The 13,457-nt window shown below is 38.6% G+C and overlaps 1 non-coding gene across 1 annotated transcript; it reads right to left on the bottom strand.

Moving 5' to 3' along the window:
- Positions 1–2,916: 2,916 nt before the first annotated feature.
- LOC111728607 lies at positions 2,917–3,020 on the bottom strand. The gene has a single exon (XR_002775845.1). It is a non-coding gene; the product is annotated as a small nucleolar RNA U13 (small nucleolar RNA).
- Between the last annotated feature and the right edge of the window lie 10,437 nt (positions 3,021–13,457).

The following is a 13,457-nucleotide window of genomic DNA, read 5'->3' as shown; positions in this document are numbered from 1 at the left end:
AACCCAGCCCTGGCCTGCCAAACAACAAGACAATTACAACAAAAAAATAGCCAGGCCTTGTGGTGGGGCACCTGTAGTCCCAGCTGCTTGGAAGGCTGAGGCAAGAGAATCACTAAGCCCAAGAGTTGGACGTTGCTGTGAGCTGTGATGCCACGGTACTCTACCAATGGTGATATAGTGAGACTCTGCTTCAAAAAAAAAAAAAAAAAGAAAGAAAGAAAAAAAGAAAAATCAAACAAAATAGACAAGGGAATGTATTAATTGCTGTCTCAATAATTCCAATCTGCTTTTAAGAGATTACTATAATGAAATAAACCACAATAAACCAGTAAATGAAAAAAAAAAAAGGCACTGGTCTGTGGCAGTGGTGGTGACAGGAGAGGAATTAGGGAGTTAAGCTCATGGTGTCTCTGGACGGCCATGGCCTTTACCCTGAAGTCATTGCTGTAGGTTGGTTGCCCTGTTCTTCCTCAAGAGCATTTGGTAGGGAACAGACCAGAGAATTGTTTGATTCAGAAAAGAGCCAGAAATTAAATCTCTGAATCTTTTTTGATCTGCACAAACGATGATGAGAATGTCCCTCTATAAAAGTAATACAATTTCAGCTGAGTTTATTGTTATTATTTGGGTGAACAGTGGAGGAATGGAGACTCAGAAAAGAAATGCCAGCAGAAGTTATTACTTTGGTCATTATTGGAATATTCATATCTTAGCAGTCTGACCTTGTACTTGACAAAAAATGTAAAGAGACAATAAAACTAGGATTCCTGTTTAAAAGAAAAAAGGCATCAATAGTTGATATTTGAGTACTGGTTACCAAATCGTGTCTTTGTGGTGTCAGATCTGTAACTGCTGGTTTTACAATGTCTGCAAAACTTGCTTTCTGCTTTTCTTTTCTTTCTTTTCTTTTCTTTCTTTTTTTTTTCTTTGTGACAGAGTCTCACTCAAGTCTTCCTGGGGTTGAGTGCCCTGGCCTCATAGCTCTCAGCATCCTCAAACTCTTGGGCTCAAGTGTCACTCTTGTCTCAGCCTCCCATGTAGCTGAGACTACAGGCACCTGGTAAAACACCTGGCTAGTTTTTATATTTTTTAACTTAATTTTTATTAAATCATAACTATATACATTTATGGGTTACAATGTGATGATTTGATATACAATGTGGAATGCTTAAATCAAACTGATTAACATAACCATCACCTCACTTATTTTTTGTGGTAAGACGTTTATAATATGCTCCTAGTTGTGAAATGTACCCTTGCATTGTGCACATTAGGCGAGATTCAGCCAAATACCCTCCGTCCTCCCACCAGTTGCCCTCCTCTCCCCTTCCCCCTGCTGCACTATATTTGTGTTTTATCTTTCCTATGAGTGTGTGTTTATATATTGGTTTCATAATAGTATTGAGTACATTGGATATTTTTTTCCCATTCTTGAGATACTTTGATAAGAAGACTGTTCCAATTCCATCCAAGTAAAAATAAAAGATGTAAAGTCTCCATCTTTTTATGGCTGAATAGTATTCCATGGTATACACATACTGCAGTTTGTTAATCCATTCATGGGTTGGTGGGCATTTGGGTTGTTTCCACGACTGAGCAATTATAAAATGGGCTGCAGTAAACATTCTGGTGCAAATGTCTCTATGGTTAAATGATTTTTGTTCTTCTGGGTAGACGGGAATGTGTGATCAAATGGAAGGTAAACATTTAGCTCCTTTAGAATTCCATACTACTTTCCAAAAAGGCTGTATTAGTTTACACCATCAGTGTAGAAGTGTTCCCTTCTCTCTACATCCATGCCAACATCTGCAGTTTTGTGATTTTGTGATGTGGGCTAATCTTACCTGGAGTTAGGTGATATCTCGGAGTGGTTTTGATTTGCATTTTTCTGATGATGAAAGATGATGAGCATTTTTTCATGTTTGTTGGCCTGTCATCTTCAGAGAAGTTTCTGTTCAAGTCTCTTATCCACAGAGAAATAGGTTGTTCTTTTCTTATTTATTTATTTATTTATTTATTTTTGAGACAGAGTCTCAAGCTGTTGCCCTGGGTAGAGTGCTATGCCTCACAGCAACCTCGAACTCCTGGGTTTAAGTGATTCTTTTGCCTCAGCCTCCCAGTAGCTGGGACTACTGGCGCCCACCACAACCCCTGACTATTTTTGTTGTTGTTGTTGCAATTGTCATCATTGCCTTAGCTGGCCTGAGGCAGGTTTGAACCTGCCAGCCTCCGTGTATGTGGCTGGTGCCCTACTGACAGAGCCACAGGCACTGCCTGTTCTTTTCTTATTTATTAATTTGACTTCTCTGTAGATTCTAGTTATCTGACCTTTGTCAGAATCATAAACTGTGAAAATCTTCTCCCATTCTGAAGGCTGTTTGCTTTACTTGTAGTGCCCTTTTCTGGATAGAAGTTTTTGTTTTTCTATCCAACCTCCAACTGGGCTCAAGCGATTCTCCTGCCTCCACCTCCCAAGTAGCTGGGACTACAGGCGCCCGCCACAATGCTCAGCTAATTTTTGTTTGTAGCCATCATTGTTGTTTGGCAGGCCTGGGCTGGATTTGAACTCGTCAGCTCAGGTGTATGTGGCTGACGCCTTAAGTGGCTTGAGCCACAGGCACCGAGCCTGGATAGAAGATTTAAACTTAAGACATGAAACTATAAAAATACTAGAAGAGACCCCGGGGAAAACGCTTGAAGGTACTGGCCTGGGAAAATATTTTGTGAGGAGGATGTCCCCTGGCAATTGAAGCAACACCAAAAATATATTACTGGGATCTGATGTAGCTAATTTTTCTATTTTTAGTAGAGATGGGTACTCGCTTTGGTTAGGCAATCCACTGCCTCCACCTCCCAGAATGTCACCTTTCTTGAGATCCATGTCCATTCTACTCCAACACACTTTTTCTTTTTTCATGTCAGGTGGGTAATGTGCTGATGCTGTAACAAAATTTGTGGGAGGCACATCTCATTCATGCTCATGAAAACCCAATCATCATGCTTTTGAACTATGAAAGGATCCCAACACATTTTTTAAAAAAATTCAGATTAATATGAGGGTACAAATGGTTAAGATACACTGTTTTCATTTCTAAAGTAAAGTTCAAGTTATAATTGAGCCCTTTACCCACAGCTGAATACCCTTGTATTGTGGACATTAGGTGAGAGTTTACCAATCCTCCCCTTTCCTTTTTCCCTTCTCTCCCTGCCTCCACTTGAATATACTTGTGTTTTTCTCTTGTATGGGCATATCATTGCTTTTCTATAGGTTTCATATCAGTATGGAGTACATTGGATACTAGCGTTTCCATTCTTGTGATATTTTACTGAGAAGAATGCACTTCAACTCCATCCAGGTAAATGCAAAAGATGTAAAATCTCTACCATAGTTTGTTAATCCATTCATGGGTTGATGGGCACTTGGGTTGCTTCCATGTCTTGGCAGTTTACTGCCCCCTACTTAATAATTTAATAATTTGAATTGTAGCTTGCAGCTAGTTTGAGGTATCTCAAAAGGGACCACAGAGCCTTTCACATACTAAATAATACTCAATAAACATTTGACTTGATTTAATGTGAGCCTGTTGTTATGTATCAGCAGTTAACAACCTTTGGGCTTCCTTGTGAGATATTTAATGAAATTTAATAAAGACCAAGAAATTGGCTCGGCGCCTGTGGCTCAAGCGGCTAAGGCGCCAGCCACATACACCTAAGGTGGTGGGTTCGAATCCAGCCCAGGCCCGCCAAACAACAATGATGGCTGCAACCAAAAAATAGCTGGGCGTTGTGGCGGGCGCCTGTGGTCCCAGCTACTTGGGAGGCTGAGGCAGGATACTCGCTTGAGCCCAGGAGTTGGAGGTTGCTGTGAGCAGTAAAGCCATGGCACTCTACCCAGGGGGACAGCTTGAGGCTCTGTCTCAAAAAAAAAAATAAAAATAAAGACCAAGAAATTATAGTTTATATATAAGTAAACAATCTTAGTATAATGGTTTTAGGTATTAAAGTTAAAACCGTAAGTCAAGTAAATTGGATAACATGCCAATAATTCTTCACAGTTCACTATAGCCTGTAAGAATCAGTTGTCTAATGTAAGAAATAAGTAGATACATGGCTAGACTGACCTTGTGCTGTCCATGCATAATGAAACTTGAATTATTTCTGATAAATAGTAACCATAGAAATCTGATTGTGTATTAATGTAAACTCAACTCCAACTGAGGTTTATTTATTTATAAAACATTTTAAAAGATATACTGGAACACTTGTACACACTCAGTTATAAGCTGGACTGTGTTTACTTTAGAATTAGTCATTGACATTGTTAGTTTAGGTTTGACGTAAGTACTTGTTTATCTTTTGGTTGGAGAAGGACCTTATAGGTAGTAAATTTTGTCGGTTCTTGGAGAAATTAATTATTTTTTTCAAAGACAGGGTAGCAAATTTATGTATATTTTATCTGTATTATTCTTAAGTTGTGATAAGTAGCTATAAAGTAAAGTAGAAGTTTAACAGTGATAGTTAAGACTTTTCAGAAATGTATGTGAATGAGTGAAATCAGATATATTGATACTTTGCAAGTTTAGTTTTCTTTTTATTTTTTTGTTTTGTTTTTTGAGATAGAGTCTTACTTTATCACCCTTGGTAGAGTGCTGTGGAGTCACAACTCACAGCTACCTCCAACTCCTGGGCTAAAGTGATTCTCTTGCCTCAGCCTCCGGAGTAGCTGGGACTATAGGTGCCCACCACAATGTCTGGCTATTTTTTTGTTCAGTCTCGCTGGGGCTGGGTTCAAACCTACCACCCTTGGTATATGGGGCTGGCGCTCTACCCACTGAGGCACAGGCACCACCCGCAACTTTAGTTTTATTATTCTATCCGTACCACCATATTTTTACAGAATTTATTTTTCTTCAACATGGGTCACATGGGCATAAGTTGAAGCATTAGTTCTATTGGCGTGATTTAGGTATTAGTACTGCAGGGAGAAATCTGTGGACTGCAAAAACATGGGCTTTTTCAATCTGAATCTGAATTTCAGGTTGTACTGTTTAATTAAGTCTGAGACTCTGGACAAATTACTTAACTTTTCTGCTTTAATTAATCTGTAAAGTGGAATTTTTATATTCCATAGCAGTGTTTTTCAAATTTTAGGAGTGTTTTTTTTTAAATTGCTCATTAGTCCTGAAATCACTAAAGTGGGTGACCAGTATTAGGAGGAAAAAAGATTGTCTAATAAGGGAAATTATTGTTTTATGACATTTTGTTTCATAGTATACCTCCAGACTTATGTGGGCAGGTAGGAAATTTGTTGCAACATAAGATATATTTCTTACCATGAGCTAGGTTTGGAAATATTTGAAAAATTTTCTTCTTTTTTTATTTTTTTATAGACAGAGTCTCACTTTGTTGCCCTTGGTAGAGTGCTGTGGCATCATAGCGCACAGCAACCTCCATCTCTTGGGCTTAGGCGATTCTCTTGCCTGAGCCTCCCCAGTAGCTGGGACCACAGGTGCCCACCACAAGGTCTGGCTATTTTGTTGTTGTTGTTATTGTTGTTTGGCTGGGGCTGAGTTTGAACCTGCTACCCTCAGTATATGGGGCTGGTGCCCCACTCACTGAGCCACAGGCACTGCCCAAAATATTTGAAAAATTTTCTACAAGGTTGTTAGGATTAATTGTCTAGCCTAACCCCCATTTTATAGATAGGCACTGAGAGAAAGATGGCCTTGGAGAAATTTTATTGGGTATTGTGGCCTTGATGGATTTAGTTATGTTTATATAAATTTTTTCTTTATTCCAAGAGCTATACAATAAAAGCTGATATGCTACCTTAAATTGTTGGAGTATGGAAATTTTTTTCTTAATTAGACAGTCATTTAACACATAAAGGATTTTTTGAAATACATTTTTTGGGGAATACATACACAGTAGGTGTGAGTGTAATTTAGCAGAATCTGGTAATGTTGGAATGTTGGAATATGTACACCCTAACCTACAGCCTAGCAATTCCAATTCTTCTGCTTGTGCTCAAGGAGACATGCAGGAGCATGCTCACTGCAGTATTGTTGGTAATGGCAAAAATTTGTAAACAAGGCCAGGTGGCTCATGCCTGTAAGCCTGTAATCGTAGTACTCTGGGAGGCTGAGCTGGATGGATTGCCTGAGCTCACGAGTTTGAGACCAGCCTGAGTGAGAGTGAAACCCCTGTCTCTAAAAATAGAGTAGTTTCAGCTACTTGGGAGGCTGAGGCAAGAGAATCACTTGAGCCTAAGAGTTTGAGATTGCTGAGCTATGATACGATAGCACTCTACTGAGAGCAACAAAGTGGTACTCTGTCTCCAAAAGAAATTTTTTTGTAAACAACTTAAAAGCTTAAAAGTCTCACAGTAGATGTTTACTATATGAACTATATACTCATTTAGTGGAGTACTAAGTTAAAATGAATAAACTAAAGCTACATTTATCAATGTTAAATGTCAAACCAAAATGGATAGAAGGGCAAGTTGCTGACAGATGGTATATCATATATCTAACATTTAGAAACACACCTAAATATACATAGTACTGTATATTATTTATGGATACAAATATATGTAGTAAAAACAAAAACTTGGACTGAAATGAGACACATCAATTTCAGGACAATAGATACTTGGAGTGAGAGGGAGAAAAAGTAGGATTAAGTAGGGATTTCATTGTATCGGTACTATAACATAGTATCTTGGAAAAAATGACCTGAAGTAAATAATGGCAAAATATTGAGATATAGTCGATCCAGCTTTTAGGTACCTAGGGAGTCATGACATATTTTTTGTTTGTTTTAAATATTTGAACAATAACATACTTATATAAAAAGTTTTGTGTATACTTCATGGCACAGAATAGCCATGAGTAACGGCACATTGTACTGGAGTTTAGAGAACAAAAAATTTTCTGAAAGCTGGGGTTTAACCTAGTTAGGTGTTCCAGACTTTTCAGAAAGACAAAAATTTAGTTTAGTATAGAGATAGGTTAAAATAATATATAAGTAGAATTGAGTGTCTACTTCTATAATATGGAACAAAGCATCAACCTAGACAATTTTTCTTTATAAGTATGAAGATATCTCCTTCTCATTCCCATGCATGTTGTTTTCCCATTGCTCTTCCATTACCATGTTTGTGATTACCTCCCCCCTACCCCCCAAAATGAGGCCTCACTATATTGCCCAGGCTGGTTTTAGAACTCCTGGCCTCAAGTGATCCTCATGCTTCCCAAGTACCTGGGGTGCAAGCCATTGTACTCATCTTTGTGATTACCCTTGAGGGACCCCTGTGTTTTCTGATATGAATGCTTATTATAGTTGTACATCAGTGTGTCTTAACTTGGCTCCTGCCCTTACTGTCCTATAAATGTCCTCTGCTGAATCATCATGAGCAATTGCTTGACAATCTTGGTTAACTAGTTTTAGTGCTTATTCAAAGATCTGTCCTATTGAGCCTTAAGACTGCTTTCTTGGTCTTCGGTATGCTATAGACCAGCGCTGTTGAATGGAACTTTCTTTGAAATGTTTTATATTGACATTGTTCATTATGGTGGCCACAGGCTACTTGTAGCTACTGAGCTTTTGAAATATGGCTAATGTGACTAAGGAATTCTTTTTTTTTTGAGACAGAGTCTCACTATGTTGCCCTTGGTAGAGTGCCATAGTGTCACAGCTCACAGAAACCTCAAACTCTTGGGCTTAAGCGATGATTCTCTTGCCTCAGCCTCCCAAGTAGCTGGGACTACAGACACCCACACAACGCCCAGCTATTTTTTTTGTTGTTGTTGTCATTGTTGTTTGGCAGGCCTGGGCTGCATTTGAACCTGCCAGCCCTGGTGTATGTGGTTGGAACCCTAACCATTGGGCGATAGGCACCAAGCCAGGAATTCTTTAATTTTATTTAATTTTGGTTACACTTAAATAACCATATGCTGCCGGTGGCTCACATAGTAGACAGTGTGCTTCCATCTGTTGTTGAGAATGCTAAATTTGATTACCAGCACATTACTGAATTTCCCGAGGCTGTTTTCCTATTTGTAATAATTCTTGTCCAAACTACCTCTGGAGATTCTAGGGAGAAGGTAAAGAGTATACGACTAAAGACCAGTCATGTGGGATATTTTATATTGAGAGCTATAAAACTATGCTGCTTATTTGGCACTGCAATTTCACTTCTAGGAATTTATCTTAAGAAAGTAAAATTTTTATATATCCTTGATTGTCTATAAAGATAATCATCAAAAGCTTGGTGCCTGTAGCTCAGTGGTTAGGGTGCCAGCCGCATACACTGAGGCTTGCTGGTTCGAACCCGGCCTGGGCCTGCTAAAAACAATGACAACAACAACAACAAAATAGCTGGGCGTATGGCAGGCGCCTGTAGTCCCAGGTACTTGGGAGGCTGAGGGAAGAGAATCACTTAAGCCCTAGAGTTTGAAGTTGTGGTGATCTGCGATGCCACAGCACTCTACCAAGGGCGACATAAAAAAAAAAAGAAGATAATCATCAAAGATTATTTATAATTAGTTTGCTAGGGCTGCCTTAACAACAGAAATTTATCTCACAGTTCTGGAGGCTTAAAGTCCAAGATTAAGGTGTCTGAAGCTTTTTTCCTTCTCAGGTCTGTGAGAAAGAGTCTGTTCTATGCTATTCACCTGGTATCTACTTGTTTGCTGGCCTTTTGGGGGAGTCTTTGGCTTGTAGAAGCATCACCTTGGCCTGTCTTCTTAATATGTCCAGATTTCACCTTTTCATAAAGACATCAGTCATCTTGAGTTAGGGCCTATTCTAATGACCTCATCTTAACTAATTACATCTGCAATGACCCTGTTTCCAAATAAGGATACATTGTGAGGTACTGAGAGTGAGGACTTCAACATCTGAATTTTAGAGGAATGCAGTTTAACCTATAACAGCAATATTTGATAATTGAAAGGGTGATTGTCCTACAGTAATAGATAATAAATGTTTATGCAGCTATTAAAATCATGTTATAAATCAATATTGATAACATGAAAGGTTGTTCATACAGTATTTTTCTTTTTTATTAAATCATAACTTTGTACATTGATGCATTTATGGGGTTCAGGGTATTGCTTCAATATATAATGTGAAATGATTACATTGAACTAAGTAACACATCCATCACAATTACACTCATTTCTTGATAGTTTTGAAATGTACCATTGCATCGTGCACATTAATGAGGTCCCCCCAAATACCCTCTCTCCTCTCATATCCCCCCTCCCCTCCTTTCTCTCTCCTCCCATATCCCCCTTCTTCTCCTTTCTCTCTCCTCTTCCCTTCTACTTTCTGGAATATAGTTATGTTTTGCCATTCATATGAGTGTGTAGGTGATTATATGATTTCATAATAGTGTTGAGTACATTGGATACTTTTTTTCCATTCTTGAGCTACTTTACTAAGAAGAATATGTTCCAGCTCCATCCAGGCAAACATAAAAGATTTAAAGTTTCCATCTTTTTTATGGCTGCGTAATATTCCATAGTGTACGTATACCACAATTTGTTAGTCCATTCATGGGTTGATGGGCACTGGGGCTGTTTCCGTGTCTTGGCTGTTATGAATTGGGCTGCAGTAAACGTTCTGGTGCAAATGTCTTCGTTGTAAAATAATTTTTGATCATCTGGGTATATACCTAGTAGAGGAATTGCAGGATTGAAGGGTAGGTCTACTTTTAGTTCCTTGAGTGTTCTCCAAACTTCTTTCCAAAAAGGTCGTATTAGCTTGCATTTGCACCAGCAGTATAGAAGTGTTCCTTTCCCTCTGCATCCATGCCAACATCTGTAGTTTTAGGATTTTTGTAATGTGGGCTGATCTTATTGGAGTTAGATGATATCTCAAAGTGGTTTTGATTTGCATTTCTCTGATTAAAGATGATGAGCATTTTTTCATGTGTTTGTAGACCATGTGCCTGTCTTCATCAGAGACGTTTCTGTTCAAGTCTCTTGCCCACATAGAAATGGGATTATTTATTCTTTTCTTATTGATTAGTTTGAGTTCTCTGTAGATTCTTGTTATCAGACCTTTGTTGGAAGCATAACCTGCAAAAATCTTCTCCCATTCTAAAGGTTGTCTGTTTGTGTTACTTATTGTGCTCTTGGCTGTGCAAAAGTTTTTTAGTTTGATCAGATCCCAGTAATGTATTTTTGGTGTTGCTTCAATTGCCCGGAGGGTCCTCCTCATAAAATATTCTCCCAGGCTGATTTCTTCAGGTGTTTTCCCTGTACTCTTTTCTAATATTTTTATAGTTTCATGTATTAAGTTTAAATCTTTTATCCAATGAGAATCAATTTTTGTTAATGGTGAAAGGTGGGGGTCCAGTTTCAGTCTTCTACAGGTCACCAGCCAGTTCACCCAGTGCCATTTTTTAAATAGGGAGTCTTTCCCCCACTGAATATTTTTGATAGGCTTGTCAAAAATCAAATGACGATAAGCAGCTGGGTTCATCTGTTGGTTCTCTATTCTGTTCCATAAGTCTACTTCTCTGTTTTTGTGCCAGTATCATGCTGTTTTGATCACTATAGATTTGTAGTATAGCCTGAAGTCTGGTAATGTAATACCTCCTGATCTGTTCTTATTTCTGAGTAATGTAATGTATTTCCTATTCGAGGTTTTTTCTGATTCCATATAAAATGAAGTATTATTTTTTCAAGTTCTTTAAAGTATGACAATGGTGCTTTAATAGGGATTGCATTAAATCTGTAGATTGCTTGGGTAGTATGGACATTTTAATAATGTTGATCCTTCCCAGCCATGAGCATGGTATGTTTATTCATTTGTTAACATCTTCAGCTATTTCTTTTCTCAGAGTTTCATAGTTTTCTTTATAGAGATCTTTTACATCCTTTGTTAGGTAAATTCCCAGATAGTTCATCTTCTTTGGCACTATTGTAAAAGGAATAGAGTTCTTGACTATATTTTCAGCTTGACTACTGTTGGCATATATGAAAGCTCCTGACTTGTAAGTATTGATTTTGTATCCTGAGACGCTGCTGTATTCCTTAATCACTTTTTTTTTTTGAGACAGAGCCTCAAGCTATCCCCCTGGGTAGAGTGCTGTGGCATCACAGCTCACAGCAACCTCCAAGTCCTGGGCTCAAGTGAGTCTCCTGCCTCAGCCTCCCAAGTAGCTGGGACCACAGGTCCCTGCCACAATGCCCGGCTATTTTTTGGTTGTAGCCGTCATTGTTGTTTTGGCAGGCCCAGGCTGTATTCGAACCCGCCACCTTAGGTGTATGTGGCTGGTGCCTTAGCCACTTGAGCCACAGGCGCCGAGCCGTGATTTCCTTCTTAATCTTGTCTTTGACTCAACTATCATTCAGCCTAAGATTATTTTGTTTCCATGCCTGTGTTTGAGTATGAAGATTCCTGTTGCTGTTGAGTTCAACTTTTATTCCATGGTGGTCTGAAAAGATATAAGGAATAATTTCTATACTTTTAAATTTGTCCTAGGATATGATCTAGTTTGGAGGATGACCTGTGGGCTGACGAGAAGAACGTATATTTAATTTTATTAGGGTGAAATGTTCTGTAGAGGTCTGTAAAGTCCTTTTGTTTTAGGGTCAGTTTTAAATTTAATATTTCTTTGTTTAGTTTCTTCTTGGAGGGCCTATCCAAAACTGTCAAAGGGGTGTTAAAATCTCCAACTATTATAGTGCAGGAAGATATCAAGTTGTTCATATCCATTAGGGTCTGCTTTATGAATTGAGGATCATTCTGGTAGGGTGCCTACATGTTAATTATTGAAATCTCTTCATGTTGGGTGTTTCTCTTGACCAATATGTAGTGACCTTTCTTATCTTTCTTTAAAGCCAATTGTATCTGCTACTAAAATTGCAACCCTTGCTTTTTTCTGGTTTCCATTTGCCTGTATTATACAATCCATCCCTTCACCCTGAGGCTATTTTTATCCTTTAAGGTAAGGTGAGATTCTTGTATACTGCAGATATCTGGTCTGAATTTATGTATTTGGTAGCCAGCCTATGCCTCTTTAGAGGATAATTTAAACTATTCATATTAATTGAGAGAACTGATAAGCCTGGTTGTGTTTTGGTATCATGATTTTTGGAGGTCTAGTGGACATTTTTAATCCTTTCACCACTGTGGAAGTTGGGTTTTGTTCAAAAATTTCTGGTGAGTTTACTTTGGAGGTAGAGCTTTGCACTGGTCATTGTGGAGGATGGATCTGAGAATATCCTGGAGAGCTGGTTTATTTATGGCAAATTTCTTCAACATGTCTATGTCATTAAAGTCATTTTCATTAAAAAATGAAACTCAGTTTAGCTGGATAGAGGATCCTGGGCTGGAAGTTGTTTTCTTTTAGGAGATTGAAGGTCGATGACCATCTTCTTCTGCCTTGAAATGTTTCAGCTGAGAGATCTGCAGTCATTCTGATACGTGTTTCTTTGTAGGTGATGCTTTTCTTACTTCTCCTTTGTCTTAACTTTGACAGAGTTAATCACAGTGTGTCTAGGAGATGCTTAATTTGGATTGAGTCTTGCTGGGGTTGTAAAAACTGTCTGCTATTTGAAGTTGTGTATCTCTTGCAATGCTTGGGAAGTTCTCCTCCAAAATCTCTTGGAGTAGAGCATTTTACTTTTAGGACCATACTCTTCTCCTTCAGGAATTTCTATAAGACAGATGTTTGATCTTTTGGAGTGATCCCACAACTCTCTCAGGGAATGATCAGTTTTTGCTCTCCATTTGTCTGCCTCTTTGAGTGTTTGGGAACATTCAAAAGCTTTGTCTTCTCTTTCAGAGATCCTTTTTCTGCCTGGTCAACTCTATTACTGAGGGAATCTACTGTATTTTGGAGCTCCTCAACTAACTTTTTTGTTTCCTTGAGCTCTGCTATCTCTTTTCTCATTAGGTCCATGTCTTTGGTGACTTGGGCTTTGAGTTCATTAATTTCTTGAGACAACTTTACAACTACTCTTTGTAATTAAATTTCTATCTTCCATTCTATTTATCTTATTTGCCATCCATATTCTGAAATTGATTTCTGACATTGCTGCCATTTATCTATGCATGACATCTTTAGTTGTATCTCCCTTGTCATTTCTTGGGGAGGGGGGGTTGATCTACTCTGGTTATTCATGTTGCCAGAGTTCTTCTGTTGGGTCTGCACCATGTTTATTTTCTGCCATTTGGTTATTAGAACTGGTAGGGTGAGATTGAATTGGGGTTCCCAGGTATAGAGATGGCCCCTTACCAAAGCTCTAGGCTTTGTAATTATGGCTTATCTCCTACAAGAGAGATAGTGCAAGCTAGCTCTGTTTTGATATCTGCCAACCTCTACCCTATCCTAAGAAACCACAGTATTAGGTTTAAATCTCGACTGCGAAGGCTCGGCGCCTGTGGCTCAAGCGGCTAAGGCGCCAGCCGCATACACCTAAGGTGGCGGGTTCAAATCC

The sequence above is a fragment of the Otolemur garnettii genome, unplaced genomic scaffold (assembly GCF_000181295.1).
Source record: "Otolemur garnettii isolate 467f Iridium unplaced genomic scaffold, OtoGar3 scaffold00172, whole genome shotgun sequence".
Lineage (NCBI taxonomy): Eukaryota > Metazoa > Chordata > Mammalia > Primates > Galagidae > Otolemur > Otolemur garnettii.
The sequence above is the reverse complement of the archived record's forward strand: the minus strand, read 5'-3'. Positions and strand labels throughout refer to the sequence as shown.